The following is a 6,000-nucleotide window of genomic DNA, read 5'->3' on the forward strand; positions in this document are numbered from 1 at the left end:
CCTTCATAAATTAAAGTACACCACATCAAATGAGGCTTAATGTGTTTGAATACCAATGTGCGGGAGGGATGTGCCTAAACTCTGAATTTGCATTTGTGAGATAATCTGTTTTATTTACACCTGCAGAGTCTGATGGAAGTTATTATGGCTCTCATGCTGATACTATAATGATGCTTCAGGTGTTAGTCTGTAGTAAAGTTAAGTGCTTTCCCCAGTGATGAATTTGTTTCTGCAAAAGCAACAACAAAAAACAGAAAAACCCAGAGCAATGTAGATTGCAGCCACATGTAAGTGGTGAAAATCGAATGACTGCAGAGTAAACAATAAGAAAACCATTTGTTGTGCTTGCCTGTGTGGGCATTAACAAGAGTCTGGCTCCCTTGTTGCAGTCTGCTAATCAATGACATCCTTACACACTCTATGTCGGTGCTTTGATTGCTTGCAGATGTGACGGTGTCTTTCTCTGAATACTCATCAGGTTGTGAGATTTCACCACTCAGACAACAACCTGTCTAGATGACCACTGGGACTATTTTTATGCCACCAAGCTGACAACCTGCCAGCAAAAAAGAAAATTAAAGCTAAAAGAAACAAGGGCAACTTGATTGATGTCACTGATTAAAAAGAACCCTGTATTTATGTGGAGGCAATGTTCACCCTCAACAATTTTTAAATGGAAACTAAAGAAAGCTCAGTGAGCTATTGTGTGGTAAATGCATTCAGTCAGCTCTCAGTCTCAGTGGACATGAAGTTTTTTTGTTTTAAACAAAAAACTATGAATCTCAGCCCTGCAGGTAAACAGATCCCTTTGTTGCTGATTCATCTGCTGTTTCAGCACCCTGCAGGTCCAGTACAAAGCACTGGGTGGTGGTAGAGCTCCACATCTCTGCACAATAGCGGAATAATAGAAAGATCAGACAGGAGGAGATCAATACAACTAAGAAACATTAAATAATATCAATATTCATTTTTCATTCATTTTCATTTATTTATTCATTTTCAGGCACAACAAATACCTATATTGAACATAAAATACACAAAACAAAAAACAAAAATTGCCTGAAAAAGGAGTGGGACGAAGAAAACTTATTAAATCCCACCCCTATACTCACTCATCAACAAAAAAAACAATAAACTTCCCGCAGCTACGCCCATCATTGCATACAGACCCATCAACAGCTCCGGGCACATACAAGCATCTAAGCGGCAGCTCGCAACCAACAATTAGAGCCTTCATAACTGAATACAGAATATATAAATTATAAATTGCATTACCACAGGTAACAGGCAGTAATAACTACAAGTAACAAACACACATACATATACATACATATATATCTACACACACAAGTACATATATGTACATACATACGCACACTTTATTTATTTTTTTTTTATTTTGGAATCCATACCAGCAATGGTAAGAGGACAGACATTACAGAGCACACTAAAACCCATCATTGAGCTGTGACCAGACCAACTGTTTGTAGAGAAATTTAAATCTATGAATATTTTTGCATTGTTTCAATTGTAAACTCAGACTCCAGATTTTCACACCACATACAGACACGCAAAAGCCTTTACGGGTTGTTCGAGTTCTGGGTAATTTGAATTCTCCAAAGCCTCTCACATTATAAACCTTTTCTCGAATTTCAAATCTAGTTTGTAAATTTGCCGGTAAAAGTTTAGTAAAAGCTTTATAAAAAATTATGGATGTATTGTAATTAACCAGATCCTGGAATTTAAGTAACTTTGCCTGAAGAAAGAATTTGTGAGTATGATCTAGATAACCAGCCTTGTGAATAATACGCAGTGCTCGTTTCTGTACTGTGACTAATGGATTAGTTGTATTTTTATATGTATTTCCCCACACTTCCACACAATATGTAAGATATGGAAGAACCAGGGTACAGTACAGAGTACGAAGTGCATCTTTATATCAATCAGTATCAATTATAATTTCTTATAGTGCCTTTTGATATTCTTTCCCTGGTATATACAAGTTGTGTTGCACTAAAGATGCTTCACTGGCATGTAAACACACAGCTATCGAGCCTAAATGTTTGTATGACTGAGTGTCACAGTCATTGACTGTTGTTATGATGCTATTTTTATGAAATTCTGTGTTAATTTTATGTCAGATGCATTGGGCCAAAAATCTTGCAGATTATCAAGATGTTTTTTGGAAAATGTGAAACGAGTGTTTGAGTTCAGCGCGTTTCTCCTTGGAACCGTCCCATTAATGTAATCTTTTCCACAGTTTCCTTGTCTGCATTTTGTATCCACCCAGGTTATCTTTTTCTGATACTGAAATTTGTTTGTTTGATAGTCTGAAATTTTTTATTGAATCAAACATGCAAAATCTAGTTAATCAGGAAGGGGGCAAATCCTTTTTCCCAACACTGAAATAAAGGAATATGTTGTATGTGCTGACCTATTTAAATGATACACAAAGATCCACAGTAGGATTCTGGACAAGGAAAACTACTGGAAAGAAGTGGCACCTGAAAATTGTGCTGCTTTCAGAGTGTGCATCATAAAACTGCTGTGGAATAATGCAGATTTCCACTTAACAGTTAACTTAACTGTTAAGTGGAAGTCTGCATTATTATTAAGTGGAAATACCTAAAGTGTCCTAGGAATAGAAACTGAAGGCTTATCTTGATGGCAGGTCAGTAAGTGTTTCTTATAGGTGAGCGGGCAACAGATTTTAAAGTACTCTTTAGAACTGCTAAGATTTAAAAGCACTACATACTGCTAGTGTAGACCATTTAATGTGAACCTTGCACAACAGGGAGAAAAGAAGGAAGAGTTTAAAGTGACAGTGCCGCTTTCACAGTAAGTTTACTTGACCAACAAAAGGCTCAACATATAAAGAAAAAAAAATCTGAAGTATGAAAGATAGTGAAGAGGTGCAGAAAGTGCAGAGAGGGGGCTGGAGGGATGAGAGATAAGAGCTTGAAGAGCATCAGGGAGTGCCTGATAGAGGCAGCGAAAGGTGTAGAGAAGGAGATGATCGTTTTCAAGAAGACCCTGATAAACTAGGATCTCTTTCACTGGGCTCGGACTGAAGAGCTGAAAACAGGAGGGCTGGGTGGAGAGGCCTGACAGGCAGCTGACCATCAAGCCGAAAGCCACGTTGAAGCTCTTCTGCTGCCGAAAGTGAGGAAAATATCTAGTGTGAGACACTGATAGCTAGAACATCGTTTTTTACTGGACATATCTAAGGAAACAGATTTGGGGTTAGAGCATCAACACACAGTAGAAAGCCAAAGTAAGCATGAAAGCCAGTCACTTATGACACACTTGAAGGAAATTCTATCAAAGTGAACTGCAGAGACAGCAGTGTGCATGTAAGGTTTACATATACATCACTGACTGACTGATCTTTGAATGACTGCTTAAGTCAATAACATGCAGACCTAGAAAAAACAAAACACAAACAGCATCATATAATAACGTCATATCACCGGATTTGTGTTTAGGATTAAAAAAATGCCATTTATTGTGTAGATACTCAAAATAATAAAAAAAAACATGATCCCCCCCGTCTGCTGATTTTAATGCCTTTTAAGCTACAATCTGCCACCCCACCTGCGATTCACTTTAAGACTGGTGCTTGTATTTGAGTCCGCAGATAATCTGTCATGTGTTTCCGGGTTCAGCAATGGTATTATTTAAAATATGACAAACCATGACTGATAGGGTCCCATTGTGTGCTTTTCTGTCCAGGTATGCTTTTACAGCATTGGTAATGTGTTTGGGATTATTGTAATGCTGCCAGTCAGATACCACTGGCTGGCACTGTGTTTCACAGATGGCTGTAGACACTCACTGTTGTGCCGCTCTTCTGACCTCCTGTGTATATATTGATAACAATTTGAACCGGAATTTTCAAATTTGGATTCATCACACTGTCAGACCTGTGGTCACTGATTTTCAGTCCAGTTCTTGTTTAATTCAGCATTCATCAGCCTCTTCTCCTGTTTCCCCTTCTTAAGAATGGATTATTGACAGCCACCTTTTCACAGAGACTATTTCTGATGTGGCAGTGAGCAGTAGATGGATCAACTGAAGGGCCGGATGAATCTCTCAGGTCCTTTGTCAATTTTTTTCTGTTCTTTGAGGACATGACTTTCAGATACTGTTCATCTGCTGTAGATATATTTTCTTCACTGTGGACTGCTAGTCCAGTTTCCAATTTCCTCAAAATTTTAAGGACTCATTGCACGCAGAGTTTCCCTTCCTATTCTTATTCATCATGTCAAATTGCCACTGCCATAGGCATTTTAAAAGTGATGCATGAGTAGTAAGTCATCAGTTATGGATGCTTGTAAAGGATCTTGTTACAAACGTGTATGCTTAATGAGGCAGAAGTTATTTTAACCTTTTTATAGCAACTTGTTGCAATATATTTATTTAAGGTGCATTTTTTGCTTCCTTCTTGCTGTTAGCGGGATTGCATAATGATCTATATTTAAACATTTGCAGAAACAGGCACAGAAGCAAATATTTCTTTCTTTTTTTTTTTTTTTTTTTGCCTGTCCCGTTTGGCTCTTTTGCCATCAGAATTGTTGTCTAAAGGCAAAGAAAGATGCCCAACGGATTTACTTTACCAAATTGACCATCCCAGCCTTGCCGTAATGGTCCATTTGATTCACCTTTTATTGTTTATTTTATTTTCACTTACTGAATACGGGACAGACTTGACTGGGGGAAAGAAGGGGAGAAAGAAAGAGGGAAAGAGAAACAGCTGAGAAGAGGGACGGGGGAGAAGGGCAAAAGACAAAAACCAACAGAACGGGCAGAAAAAAACAATGCATATATCGATCACCTGGATCACCTGCTGAGAAAGAAAAAAGAAAGCAAGCAGAAGAGAACAAGAGTAATAGAATAAACAATATCACAATGATATATGGGAATATGACAGTAAATACTAAATATTAAACATTATTGTGCATCACATAAGATCAACAGAACACAGTGTGCTTTGAGGTAGGAGCCAAAAAGGGTGTAGTTTGTGGGTGTGATCACCCGTGTGTACACCTGTGAGCATGGACGCGCTTGTTTTTTGTTTTTTAAAAGGTTCCTTCATGTAATAATCTGCTAGAGGGTGTGGGGGGGCCACAGCCCCGTCCTTCAGGGCATGAAGCAGGTATGGAGGAGATCAAAACTCCAGACATCCAGAGGCCCCCAGAACACAAGAGACCAAGGAAGACCAACAGAGGGGCAGCTGCGCCACTGTCCCAGAAAGAGCTGAGGAGAGTCCCAGATGAGGGCTCACCCAGCAGCCGCGGAGCAGAAGCCAGGGGGAGTTGCAGTGACGCGCCCGTGAGCTCCGCCGGCAGCCAGCCGCGCCTGAGTGACCGAGCCCCAGGCCGAGAGGCCGGGGGCACCCCACCTCCGAAGTGGCCCGAGCGAGCCCCAGGCTCCAGGCCCCGATGAGCGGCCGCCAAGGAGTGAGCCGGTGTGTACCTGGACGCCCACCCCCGGACACAAAGAACCACCAACGCACCGATGTCCGAGGGGGACCGCCACTGGCAGGGGAAGTGGTGGTAGGGGGAGATAGGCCTCCATACCTTGGAGGGCCTGAGATGTCCCCAGAGAGGTGGCGCCTGACACCCAACCTGACATATAGACACAGACATACAGGCACACACATATACAAACATCCATTCCCACCCTCATGCTCTCATATGCACTTACTCCACACTCAACCTGTCATGGTCCTGGGCCATGTTGGCCCAGTATTCTTAGTTTTCTTGTATGTTTGTATTTTGTTCCCTATTTAGGCCATGTTTCCTGAGTCGCCCTGTTGTGTTGTTCCCTAAGTGTTTTCCCTTCGTGGCTTTTACCCCCTGTGTGCCCCTCTGTGTATCTGTGAGCCCTCGTCTCTCCTTATGTTTTATTCCATGTTTTCCCCAGCCCGTTATGTCTGTGTTTTCCCCGCGCTCTCTCTCCTCCTGTCTGAACCTCTGTACTTCCTGTTTGACTCTGCCC

Source organism: Aulonocara stuartgranti (genome assembly GCF_965226115.1).
Source record: "Aulonocara stuartgranti genome assembly, chromosome: 19".
NCBI classification, from domain to species: Eukaryota; Metazoa; Chordata; class Actinopteri; order Cichliformes; family Cichlidae; genus Aulonocara; species Aulonocara stuartgranti.